Source organism: Sylvia atricapilla, chromosome 9 (genome assembly GCF_009819655.1).
Source record: "Sylvia atricapilla isolate bSylAtr1 chromosome 9, bSylAtr1.pri, whole genome shotgun sequence".
Taxonomy (NCBI): Eukaryota; Metazoa; Chordata; class Aves; order Passeriformes; family Sylviidae; genus Sylvia; species Sylvia atricapilla.
Window position 1 is genome coordinate 20,934,225 of NC_089148.1, and position 14,618 is coordinate 20,948,842.

Consider the following 14,618-nt stretch of genomic DNA (forward strand, 5'->3'; position numbering starts at 1 on the left):
TGCTGCCAATTCTATAAAACTGTCAATATTCTTACAAGTAAATAAAGAAATCTTCTCTTCAAATACAATGCTTTTGGCTTATAGCTATGAAAAGCAGAAGCCATCTTTGTTTTGTCCTTCCCCAAACTGGAAAATAATTATCTTTGCCCTCTCAATAAGGCGGATTCAACAGAAGGGGTAAAATACAAGCACAGAGATCAAGTGGCCTCAAATCTTTATTTTGAACATTCACACAAAAAGACTGACCAGAAGCAACCAAAACAATATCTGAATTTTAACAAGCTCAGTGCTTACACCACACTCTAAACAGAACCTGTGTGATGTTACACATTAAACTCAGCTGTTATTCTAATACTGACATGTGAAAAACAACCAACCCACCTTCCACCGGACCACAAGCTCAGTGTTGCCATCATCACAGTGAAGTTATCTCAAAGTAAGATAACTTAAACCAGAAATTCCAGGTGCATAAACCTAGACCAATATTATTCAGAGTATTTTCAAGAACTTGAGGATCTGAGGCTTTTGAAATGCTTGGCCCCAGTTTCCTAAATACATAACTGTCATTTAAAGTGAAACTTAGCACTTAAGATAAATGGTTTGCACTAACATGGCTCCATTGCTATATTTTCCCCTTTTATAGCCTGTTAACATTATTACCACTAATTTATAGGGCAAAAGATATTTAGCAGCTGAAAAAGTGGGCTTATCCTTAGGCATATAATTTGGTGGCTTTTAAATGTGACTTCAAATTAACCTTTTTCACCCAACACTGTAGGTTCTCTTTGAATGTTTTCCATGAAAAACACCACTTAAAGTTTATTTGCATCTTCCTTAAAAAAAAAAAAAAAAAAAGGCATGGAGGAGAAACTGATGGTGGGAGTGTGTAATCAGGCAATACCTCGTCAGAGTGTACAGTATAGTATATGCTCCATGCCCTGCCTGACCTTTCACTCCCCTGAACTCAGTAGTCCAGCTCTGAAACACAGGAAGAGCCATACCTGGGAAACAACAGAGTCACAGACTTAAATGGAATTAAAATCTCAGAATTATATAAGGAAAACTGGGACTGAAAAGATTATTTTGTATCAATTGCCAGGAAAACAGATGCATGCTCCTTCCTCTGGGAATCACAGAACAATCAGAACGATATTTAGGTTGATCAGAACAATATTTAGGTTTAGGTTGGAAGAGACCTTAAAGACCATCTAGTTCCAACACCCCTGCCATGGGCAGAGACATCTCCCACTACTCCACGTTACTCAAAGCCCCATCCAACCAGGTCTGGAAAACTGCCAGGGACAGGGCACCCACAGCTTCTCGGGGCAACCTGCTCCAGTGCCTCACCACCCTCACAGTAAAGATCTCTTCCAGGTATCCAACCTAAACTACTCCTCTTTCAGTCTGAACCCACCACTCCTTGTTCTGTCACTATACTTCCTGAAGGAAGAGTCCCCTCGCTGACTTTCTTGTAGGCCCTCTTCAGATACTCTCAGGCCTCCATGCAACCTTCTCCTCTCCAGGCTGAACAGCCCCAACTCTCTCAGCTTTTCTTCAGAGGGAAGGTGCTCTATTCCCCTTATCAACTACATGGCCTCCTCTGACATGGACTTGCTTACATCTCCAGCCTGTCAGTGTCCCTCAGGATGGCATCCCTCCCCTGCAGTGTTGGGCCACACCACACATCCCCCTGTCATCAGTGAAGTGGCTTAGGGTGCGCTTTTCCAGGCACTGCACCCTACCAGTCCTTTCCACACAGCCTGGGAGACTTCCCCAGCTGAAGCCAGCCAAAGGCATTTAGAGATATGGAAGAAGTCCTTATGCCTCCTCCTTCCTGCCCTCCCCCAAGTACCTGTGATAACCATGAACCGTACAGCAGAGATTGGATACGACAACTCATGTTATTTCCTTCCCTTCCTTCCCAGCCTTTGCCTCCTAGGCTTTCTTTTCACAGCTTCCCATTTGTTTTCTCAGTCAAACCCTATCTTCCTTCCTTCAGTGTCTATAAGAAAAGTAACCACAAACTTAATGGTTCACACAACTACCTTGAATACACATCAGGGTGCACAAGAACACTTATTAGTCTTTGTTTCATATTTTTTTTCATTATAACCTCTTTGTGGCTGCATCACTTGGGCCTTTGCAATCAGTTCCGTTTGACTCACAAAGCATCCAAGCTTGACTATTCCTATCTGTACAAACATTGTGTGTCACCAGCTCATCACAGCAGAAGCCCACGTTGCAGGAAGACAAAACACATCATGCTTGTAAACACACAAGTGTTATCTGTTCAACCAGATACTACTCAATGTGCAACCTGAGTGACACCCAGCCCTGTGAACCTCGTATAGGAGACAATTATAGGTGCAAGGAAAAAAAGAAGTATATGCACCAAAAAAAGTTAATAAAAACAGGAGTGTTGGTCTTGAAGGAGTGAAAGAGCATGACCACCAGAAAACGACCTAGACTTTTATGTGACAATGTAATTTTCTTAAAAATTTTTGCTTGAATTAAAGCAATCTGTGTTTGTGGTGAGCTTTTTATTGAAAAGTGACTTTCTTGGTAGGCATCCTGTAACTATGCTGCAGTCTTCAAATCAAGAAACTTTTGTCTTTTAGGGGTTATTCTTTCAACCTAAAATTGAATTTCAGGCCTCTTCTTGTGCCTAGGTGCCAATAACATTCCAAAAGAAATCTATAAGCAATACAACATACAGCATTAAAGAACAGTTTTGTCTTCAGAAAAATGTTAGAAATTATGTGCAAGTTAAAATGCATTTATACTTACCCAGTTTTTAATTAAAAGATAATTTGGGGGTTATGTGAACATTTCAGTATTTCCTTCCCTTTCTAAACTGGGAGGTTTTGTGGGCATTTTCTTTCTTTTTAAACCTTGGGTTCGGGTAGTCCGTTCTATTAAAACAAAGAAAGTCTAAAGAGCATTATCCATACAAAGAACTGAAGGTCACTATGCAACTGTGCTCATTATCTCATTATATGGTATAATCCAGTAATGTGTTTTCTTCCTGGATGTGATAATTAGCATTGTGTTTCTTTGTTTCTAACAAAACCACGGAGACACTGGAATCTCTTAAGGAAACAGTGAATCATTTTGGAAGGCTGTGTGCAATAAGAGTCAAAGTTAAGACCCTTCCCAGGTCTTAAAATTTCATGGCCTCCACTTCCCAAAGCAATCTGCTCTTGGATCCCTGCTTTTAGGAAAACAGCTCCTAAAAAAGTACAAGTACCAATAAAATGAAATTTTCTGATGAGAAACATCTCAATACACACATTCAGAAAATGAAAATTCATTCTAAACAAGCCACAAAATCCACAGAGAGACTGTGTATTTCCTTTTCCATAGAGGATTGAAATCATAGTAATATACTCCCAGCTTAATCAAGTTAGGGCCAGTATGTATACTGTAAAACAGCCAAGTCCTGAAATCATTACCTTAAACTCAACATACATACTGAAGACTTTAGCAGCACACACTGCCTTCAGCTCTCATTGAAATGTGCAGATTCTTACAGAGATGTTGGGGTTTTATTATCTCACAGGGTCAAGCTCTGTCCTTAATCAGGCAAGAATTCAGATGAGGTCCATGGGAGATTTTCCAGAGAAAGGACTAAATTGAGAGTGAGAAAGGATGACTCTAAACAACTTGGGGGCAGATCTTTATACAGAGCAGAGCTTGCATATTGTATGCCTGATTCATAGGCAGTAATTTAGCTCACGCAGATGGCAGCCACATGTAAAAAGACTTGGCCGTATATATCCTATACTTGCACCTTATCCTCACTGAAAAGAAAAAGGCCCATCAGCAGACAGGCATTAGTTTGATTATTTAAAATGTAAATTTTGACAAAATAAGTCCAGTAACAAGATTTTCAAAACTGTTAAAGTAACATAAAGGGACACATATTCATTTGTATAATAAAGCATTTCCTAACTAGTATCCTTGAGGTTCCACCAGAAATAAAACAAATCCCACACCAAATCAAAATCATTCTTAATGAAAAAGTACAATTGCTCACTTAGGAAAGGTCTCTCAAAAGGCCATCTGCAACATCAGAGCTCTGAAATGAATCACTCAGTAATGCATCTCTTTCTGTTCCCCCTGAGGTAACATTCTGTTTAAGGAGTTTCTCACTAAATGCCACCACTCACTCATCTCCTTGCTATCTGCACAACAACTCACACTTTGCTCACTGCAGCCCCTATTCACTGCCAAAACAGCAAAATATTTTCTCCTCCTTGATTTCCTTTTGCTCATTTCTTCCCTCAGTAAGCACGTGCCCGTTGTGTTATCCTACAGGATTCTCCCCCATACAGTTCCTACAAGGGCAATTGAAGAAACGCAGAGATGTGGTTCTACAAGAGTTAACAGATTCCACATTTTCTTAATGTACTGCCCAGCTGCTTGTTAGCTGTAACCAGAAGGAGCACGCACACTGGCAGTTAACTGCTAAATGCATTTTCAAAACTAATAAGAAGCTGAAAACAATTCAAGCTCTGGACATGAATACAGTGTATACTCCCAGGCGAGCAGCAGATATGAAAGGAGAACTGAGATGGCCTCCATATGAAATCACAATGGCTCTTCTCCTCAAATAATCTTTTATTACTTTTTTTTTTTTTTTAAGGGAAGTTGGAGAAAGGAGTTTTAACTCAGGAAATAAGTCATTTGTGCCCAATGCTAACGCAGCCTTTACAAGGCATGCATCTTAGTATCATTGCTGCACAGAAAAAGTCTCAGGGAACCTCAAAGCTGATTCAGGTTTCACAAAAATACAAAATGTTCACACACACATTTGAAGTACTTCCCTTTCAGAGACCCCACAGGTGTAGAAATCCATCTCTCAGTATGGCAAAGGTTCAACTCCCATTTAAGGGCTTGCACGAAGGAAGCACAAGCCCCCATGACACAACAGATGGCAGGGAACACATGGGGAACCTGACAGCCAGTGATGGAGTACGATTCCTTGTCTTTTCCAGTACAGGAAAACTCCCATTGCTCCTTCTTCAACAAGGAAACAAACAAGAACTCAGGGGGAAAAATGCAGGTACATTCTGTAAAAACTAACCACAAAACACTAACTAAATGTAGAAGTGCAAGATCACAAAAGCTTTCTTGCCCTCTGACTTAACTGGAAGCAGACCTGAGTGAGCAGGAGATGGCTTTTTGCTTCCAACAAAAAGAGCAACCAATACCCCAGCCCTACATATGGGGTAAGGAGTCAGAAACCTTTCAGTGAGACTTTCAAAGTGACTTGGTAACACCTAGATGAGCACTACTTGTTTTCAAGTACAATCAGTAAAGGATAGTGTTATTCAGAAAACAGTCACAATATCCTGGAACTTACTAGATGCAAAATAACTTTGCAGTGCAGTCAGCAGTCTGAGGGGCCTCATACACAATTTGCAAGCTTTCAAACAGTCCCCTAGGAAGGTGGGGGAATGAGTAATCTCTCTTCCTGCTAAACATTTAAAGTACACATAAAAGCTATCATTGAGTCAGCACGTGGTGGCAATTCATCTAGCTTGCTGGCATTTTTAACAGGCTGAGAGTGGCCACTGCTATGCATCTTACGTGCCCTACTTACTTTTTTTTTTTTTAATTATTACTATTATTTTTGTACAAGAAAACACCATGTAAGCAATCCATTTCAGCATACTTGTAATTAGGAGGTAATATCAGGTTTTGATTTTGGGGAAAAAAAACAAGAACTAGGGACTGAAAAACCTTAGATGATAAACAGGTGGCATCTTAATACAAACAAAAACACAAATGCAGGGCCCAGTTAAACTATATGGCTGGGTAGAGTTTAACAAGACCAAATGTTTCAGGCTTCCACTTGCTTACATTGTAAGCATAACACACTGACTGTGAACGGTTCCAGCTCAGAGTCCAGAGGAGGACTGTTGCCTCTCATTTATTGAATAGTCTTCACAGGAAAAGTATAGAAGTTTCAACATTGCATTGTATCGTGGCACATTTCCTTTTTGTAATGTATTGCATACCACTGTGGGAAACTAGTTGACAAAGCTTTGTTATGGGTAGAGTTACATAAGTTACATGAACAAAAAATAGTGCTGTCAGCTTTTTCACGTACTTTTGGGTAAGGACATTTAGCTGCTCCAGTAAATCAAACCATTTTTTGCCATATATTCCAATTCTGACAGGCTGTTTTACTTTGTGGTTATGTCCAGCTGTACCACCAGGTGAAGCACAGATCAAGTTACTCAAAATACTTGAACAATACTTTGATACTCTGCTTCTGTAAGAGGAAATTCATTTTTGACCTAGTACAAACATGAGCTGCTGCAAAAAAGGAGGCTCCACTACCCCCACCACACACTTTCAAGGGTCCCTTATTTGCGTAGCAATGATGATGGTTCAGAGAAAACCAGCCACTTCTAAGACTTCAAAAGCTCTCAGGTAAACACACAGGAGCCCGGCTGAAACTCACTCTTCCCATCAGTGGACTAGTGGTTTAAATTCATTGAACGGAATGGAATTTAATACCCATTCTTTCACTAAAACCTCATGAGATCTATGGTAACTTACTGGCCATACAATGCAGAGGCAGGCTTAGCATTACACTGCAAGGCGAGTAACTTGGAGAAGCATAAGCCTGAGTGTATCCTGCTTTAGAAATGCCACCACCCCCTACTGACCTGAAGCGCGGTATCAGCATCTTCTGAGTGGATGCAAACAGCCGAATGAGAAACACCTCCACCCCCTGCCCCGAGGACAGCACAGACCCGACTCATGATCAGAGTCCAGGCAGAGCAATTAAATGTCCCACTACTCGCAGCCCTACCACCAGTGCCACAAGTCTGGCTGGAAAAGTACCAAGGTCTTGTTGAGGACAAACAACCTTTTCTCTGGATAACAAGGCTACAGTAACAAATTGAACAGATTCAGAAATATAGCACAGAAGGGTACTCTCATCTACCCTTTCTTTAACTGTGCTTACTATTAACCATTAACAGTTTAGTTAATTCCCTTGGACAGTTTACTGTGGTTTTCATTCACTGTGAATACAGAGAGACCCCATATGTCACCCACACAAACTGTTCAGCTATAGTATGAAAAAAATGTTTATCTTTAAAGCTTCCAATGTAACTGCACTGTTGTATTTAAACATTTGTTGAGATCATCCAGGATATTACAAAGATGCTTGTTTAAAAAGCCTCTTCCAGCTGTTCTATGTGTATATTAGGAGCATTACAAAGGCATCAAATACTCATTAGTGATGAGATCATCCTAACTAAAAAAAAAATACTAATACACATCTTGGATACAAACAATTAAAGTGAGATATTGAAGACAGGAGGGAGAAATAGCCCCCAGTAAAGAGGGGAGCAGAGGGCATCACGCTCATTGCAGGGTCCCACCAAAAGTGAGCAATAGCATGATTTGCCTTCATTGGCATAACAGCCCTTGCACAGCAGGCTCTCAATAAATCTCCCTCCAACTCCATCAGCCATGGCCTAGTTAACAAAACAGCACAGAGGGCCTAACAAGAAGCAGCTTTGAAGAAAAAGCAAACAAACTCATGTGTCGCCAATGGCGAAGGAAGGCCAAAAGACTTCAGACCAGAACACGAGTTTTCTAATCACTTCAGGACATGAACTCTAGGATTAAATCCATTAAGAAGGAGGACCAGTGCTACACCATCTTCAAATTTCTGCTATTAAATCCGCCTAAAGACATAATGCTATACAACTGTATCATGAACAGACATCTGCTGACTGATTTAGAATGGGATTAATGGGAAGAAGACTCAGTGACTCTGCACGAAGTTATGGTCTCAGTATGAACCTGTTCTATCTGCAGCACTTGTAGCCCATCAAGCAGCAAACTGAACCCTCAAAAACACATTCCAGCAAGAGATGCCACCAGGGAGCACAGGGACACCAGTACACAGGCTGGTTCCTTCCAAAAATTTAAGGAAATCAAGTGCAACAAGAAGACAACATAGGTATCAGAACTGAATCAACTTAATTAGTTCAGTCAACTAGTAACAAAAATGTTGATTGCTCCAATTAAATTACTTCAGTCCACTAGACCAAAAAAGCACTGATTCATTGCTCAAGCATCCTCGTGGGTAAATCCTGATTTCACTCCAGTTTTTCTTTGAGCAATTTTGTCAAATCATAGATAGTTACATGAATGCTTGACCTATAAAACCATCTCAAGTGCATTATTATTTCTCTGGAGAAAGAGGGAAGATACATTTTAAGACTCCTCAAGGCAGGAAAAAAAGCCAGAGGAGTTCTTTGTTAGCAACTTTTACTTGAAATTTTTCAGACAATATTTTTGGTTAATCCTCTACACAGTGCTTGTGTAATATTGAAACAAACAGAGGAATAAGCTGGTTCAGTTTCCTCCACATACAAGAAGATTTTTAACACCACCATTAAGCAGTTCAATACTCAGAACTGTTTCACTAGAATTCTTTTCTCCTGAATTATATCAATAAAGTTGAAGTTCAGTTTAGTATTTATAAGAGCTGACTTATAGCCTTCTTGCCGAAAACATACTTTTGAGATCCAGTAAATGTATCAGAGACCTAGAATTAAGGAACTTGAATTTTTTTAAATTGTTTTATTCAAAATCAACCACTACAAAATCTTAAACATTATTTTATCTTGGGCATGAAATTGCTGAAGTATCCCTTAGCTTTGCTAATTTCAACAAAGAAAAAAGATTTCAAGAGAACACAAGTAATACAACCAGATCTTTTTCAGGGTTGCTTTTATTTTTCTGTTACTAGCATGAAGCATTCCTTATTCTCATATTTCAGTTACTTTTTTCCCCTAGGTAAAGAAACCATTACTAAAAGTCAGATAATTGACCTTTTAACAGGAGGCACTACAGAATCATTTGTCAAGTATTACAACTAAGACAATTGTAATCTTCAGCAAAACCTCAGAGACCTTCCTACAATGCATATTTGAGCTCTCTTACTTCCATCTGTGATGGCAAATGTGATTACAGAGATCAAACATTGGCACTGGGAAAATGAATGCAGCAAACAATACAGCCACGAGCACTATTTTAGCAAGAAAAATAACTACTACTGGCCTAGTTCCAAAAAACAACTGCAAAAAGTAGTTTCCAAAGTAACCTCTGAAGAGTTCTCTTGCCAATTTACTCAAATATCTATTACTTTTTCAGCCTGAAGGTGAAAATATCCCACAGAAAAATTAATTACTGCTTTGAACTCATTAGTGCTATAAAAGAAAATTTTGCCAGACTGAGGTAACATTGCAAAGCAGAAGATACAGAAATCTGGCAAATATTACAAATTATATCGTTTAACAAATCACCTCCTCCAAAGTCAAAGTCTACCCTAATGCAGGAAACTGAAGCCACACATTAACTTGTATCATGTTGCTCAAACCATGCACAGGATTCAATGCAGTTCTACCTGCTGTTGTAAGTAGTCTCTTGATGCAAGAAAAGAGTCGCATTTCACCTGAAAATCATTTTTGGTATAGTCTCAGATTTCCCACTTGCTTGCCAGGTAGAGTAAAAGAAGTAACTCCATGAGTTAAGACACTTCTCAGAACATCATAATTTATCTGTGTTTTGTCAAAACGTCAACCACCTTGTTCCTCACCAGAGACTACAACAAACCTCTGCAGTTCAGCATCCATGAGTCTAAAAACAAGCAAAACAGGCAAAAAGTCTGACAGTCACTTTAATAAAACCTCTGCCGTTTTCATAACTCCAAAAAGGGTAGGGGGAGCTTTTGAAGAATTACCAAGATAAGAGCAGTTAGCAACAACGTGATACATCTGACTTTAAAGCAATTAGGTTGGCTCTCCAAACAGTCCTGCAAGAAGGACCATTTCCATGAAGCATGGAAGATGCCAGGGTTGAACACATCTGTTTTACACATCAAGTGACCAAGACTGAGAGATGAAATAAAATGTGGGGAGATGACAGAGAAAGTCACAAATCCAGATACAAGCCTTTCACACTTCAGTCAAATGCATAGGCTTTTTAGCATAAGCAAAAGGCTCATAGATTAGCCCTAAGCATTTAACACAGCTATGGCCATCTCCATGGGCATGGGGACCCAACAAGGAGAACAGGTCCAGTTGCTGGTCCAGCATCCCAGTGCTCTCCTTCAGGAGTGCCTGCTCATGGCTGAGCCACAGCTGGAAGGACCTGCTCTGACAGCCCATAACTCGCTCCACCCTCTCCCAAAGGTTCTTCAGACACAGGCACTGACATTCAGTCACCACAGAGGATGAGCACACACATCACGTCACACAGGGCTGCTGTGCCTTGGCTTTGTTAAGGGTGCACATCACTCCATGGGCAGAAGAAGACTCCACCATGGGCCTCAGACACAGCAGCATCTGTCCAGGACTGGGAGCTTTTATGCTACAGAGCAGATGTTTCCCAGGCATAACCAAATTGGCTGTTTGGAGTAAACACACACATGCACCAACATAAAAGCAGTTGGTCACACATTTTATAAGGTTCTAAATCTTCTACAGATTTCCTTAAAGAAACTCCAAATTTGCAAACTGAACTATGCTAAGCTACTTCAGCAATAGCTACATTTTCAAAAAACCTTTTCATCTTTATCCACTTTCATACAATTCCTGAAGCCTAAAGAGTCACCAAGGCATTGTGACACTAAGTGTCCTGTCACCCCTCCCTGACTTTAACCCATTAATGAAAGGCACACACTTCTGTGAAGGAAAAAATTCATTTTGTCATAGTAGCTAGAATTAAAATAACTTGAGGTGCATCTTTAGTAGGACATGCAAATTACTGCTCCATTCAAATTAAAATTAATAACAAAGAAAAATTTTATTCCAAATTAAATTACATCCATCATCCTTTCCAGACACAAGGCAAATTTGGTGTTCTAGGAAATGAAGAAAAAAAAAAAGAGGAAAATGAGAGAAAACTATAAAAATAAATTCTTCACTCACTCTTGACTCCAAGTGTTAAGAAAAATACATTAATTTAAAATTCAAGAAGAAAACAACACAAAAACCCACCACCAAAACACCAAACCTGTTTCAGATGAAAGCAAAGTTCTTGCTGAAAACAGCAGCAAACCTTACATATGTTTCCATCGCCCAGCCCCATATTCCTTTGTTACTTCTTCATTGCACTACTGCAATGAGAGTAATGACATTTTAAGTTTAGTTATTTCCATCACTGACAGGTAAAATCCCTTTTTTATTAAATGCCTATTAGTAAGTCTCACAGTGTGGAAGCTGCCAAAAAAAGGAACAATAGCTCCATCTTTTATAAAGTACACTTATGAAGAAAAGCACATTGTGCTTAAAGCAGCTGCATTTCATGGCGTTACTAAAAACCTTTGCTTTTGTCACCTGGGGTCAAAATTTATCCTTGGTGAAATTCCATTGACTTAAAACAAGTTTACACCAAAGAGGAATCCAACTCAATGCCTCCAGGTAATGAAACATGGTACAGTCTTTGTGCTAAATATATAGGGTTTTTCACTCCAAATTCATCTCTCCTATGACTGAAAGCCTAAGGCACTTCAGTTTTTTGTCATTAGCTACAGAGGACAAAATTATTCCTCTTCCTTGAAAAGGCATATATCTGGTCCCTATATTTTCTGTACACTGTAACAGCACCAGCAGTAAAAAAATTGAATCATACAAGCATATTTCAGTGGAAGGAGCTTATAAAAGAAAGATTTGCAGAAACTTAATAGAATTTTCATGTGAAAATAGCAATTGTTTTTCTAATAGCAGATGCTTCATTTCTTGTTGAGACATCCCAGGATGACATTTGGAATGCTGGGTGTGGGGTGCTACAGCACATGAAGTCTAATCTTTAGTTAACTAAATACACCCTTGTCACTTTTTTATTAATTAAAGGGGTCAAGAGTTCATCTTATTTATAAGACGAATGACAGATGGAAAAGTTAAGAAAGAGTTAATAAGGGCCAGCAATACAGAAAGGATATTAAAAGATCTACAAGCAAAACCTCAAATCCCAATTCCCTTCAGAAAACAAAAGAATTATTTTTAGCAAAGTATTTATAAAATTATTATGTGAAGCTTAGAACTTGCTGAAGACAAGTTTCTCTTTTAAAAAAAAACTTGAATAAATTTCCTTGCAAAGACAAGGATTAATGCCATTCCCCATTCTCTGCCATGAAATTTTCCTCAAAACTGCTTTTCATCAGTACTCCCCTCCAGAGACCCTCAGTAATGCTGCCATTTGCCTGCATCTATGCAATTCCAGTACTGTCTTACGGGCTTCATATTTCTTAGGATTTCTTAGCCTGCCTTTGGCATCACCCAGAGTCAGTTTTAATCAAAGAACCAGATATTCATGTTTAGTGATAAATGCTCAGGTTCAGCAAACACTTCAGTATACACTCAGCTGTTCTGCTGAATCAGGATCCACAATCCCACATCCTACTGCTCCACATGGGTGCAGAATTCTCCTGAAATTAAACTGCTTTTAGCTTGAGAGCTTTGCTGATACAGGAAAAATAAAGTCTGCTCAGTTCAAGCCATTCCAAGTCTGTGATACAATTACCTCTTTGAAAATACATAACCCTTCTCTGTATCCTGACTCTAAATTATTCAGAATTTTTATCTGGGTTTGGAAGACAAAAAAACCTATTTATGCATAAAACACATGAAATGGCACAGGATTTGACTCAACTTAGCTACTGAAAGATAGATAGATAACCAGATTAAAAATCTTATTTACAAAGGAATAGATCATGATGCAGCACAAGAATGCTGAAGAAACTAAAGTCAGGGGGCAAACAGATTTAGCATAGCTTCCCATTTTTAACCAGTCTTTGTATTTAAAGTGCTCACTTAAAACAATTTACTGCTTGAAAAGTATTATGTTTTGTGTGAAATGAAAATTAACACTAGTTTTTAATATATATTTTGGCATCTCAAAATTATGTCACAGAGCTCACTGACGGTGAGGTTAGGAATTCATCATTTGATTCCCTATCAGATAAACATGTGGTATTAAGATGTTTCAAATCATCATCAGGGTGCTGAAGGAATAAAAAAAAATTACAACCCTTTCCACTTCTAATAGCCAGCCACTGGTTTCTCAGTAGTCCTTCTCAGACCTGAGAGCATGTCAGCGTCCCCTGCAGAGCATGGATATTCCCTTGCAGCCCCTGCAGGAGGGCTTGCAGCCTTTCTGACATGGCACAGCACATGAACCAGCCCCCTGCTCCTCTAATTCTCTGAGACTGCAAATCTTCAAATGTCCTGAGTGCTGGTTCATCTCACCCTCAAAAGTCTGAACACCAGACCATAAATGGATAGGAATAGGTGATTTTACAAGGGAAGCAAAAGTCAGCTGATTATGAGAAAGAAGTGAAGGGAAAGAGAGGTAGGGAGTTTAAAAGTTGTAACCAGTCTGTGCTTTTATTTCAGTCCTAAGAATTCAAGATCCGATCTCTGCCCCTTGGTTTCCAGCCTCTAAACCAAATTTTAACAAACAAAACCTCCATACCTCTGGCAACAAATACTTTGGGGAAAAAATAAAAATTACAGTCTAATTACATATGGGAAATATCCAGCAAACACTGATTAAAATAGAAGGAAATTTGTATAACTCCCAGTATTAATTTCTACTTTTTCCTTTTTTTTTAGATCACGCCTTTTACCTTCCAGTGGAAGGTTTTTCTATTACACTTTGAAGAATCATATCTTGCTTTTGGAAACACAATGTTCAAGGTCAGGGGAAGTTCATCTTTAAAAAAGAATAAGTAGATGGCATGACAAGGCCTGTTTCTTCCTGTTGTTCTGCTTATTAACATGGCACCCATCACCACCACATCGGGGGGGCACAGACCCAGGAGATACATGAACTTGCAAGTGAACAGCCTTAATGAAAATGAAGCACACATGCTCTGAACAATGTAAGATTACTTATAAAAACCACCATGCAAAAAGAAAAAAAAACACCAGACAGGATTACAATAGAGTGGAGAACCAGGGAGTAAAGAGCTTTTGGAAGAAAACCATAAAGACAGACCTAACACGAGCAGATAAACCAGTAACCTCAATATTATAGCAAATAGCTAAATACTTCAATATATCTAATTCTTGTAGGGTCTTCATCTGCCTGACCACAACCATGAAACTCTGTCACAAGGAGAGAGGTGTCTATGAGTCAAGCACAGACAACACTAAATATCAGGGGGTTTGAAGGAAAGTGAACATGGCTGCATGGGCAAATTCTGGTTGGTATCAGATGCCACAGCTGCACTGCTTTCTCAGCAGCAGGAATGATTTGCAACAACAGAGGATATGCCCCAGAGGCTGGAATGAGAACCTTTGGCCAGTGTAGATCGGTATCACCCTTCTGTCTTCTTTACAGAATAGTAAAGCAGGAAAGAAAAAAGGAAAAACAGAAGTTCAAGTTAAAAAATAATCTCATTCCTTCACAGGAGGACCTGTGTTGTTGAAGGCTTGGCCCTCAAGGTCTAGAGCAGGTATGTATTTCAGTTGTCCTCTAAGACATTTTATTAAGACATGGATCATGCACCCAACTGCACTGATTTGCCAGCAAGTAAAATAAATACCTTCCAGCCTTTGATATAAGCTACATTAGGA

The 14,618-nt window shown here is 39.3% G+C and overlaps 1 protein-coding gene across 2 annotated transcripts in view; it reads right to left on the reverse strand.

Moving 5' to 3' along the window:
- Positions 1-14,618, reverse strand: part of TGFBR3 (transforming growth factor beta receptor 3) — a 112,124-nt gene that overhangs the window by 80,601 nt on the left and 16,905 nt on the right. The window lies entirely within an intron of this gene.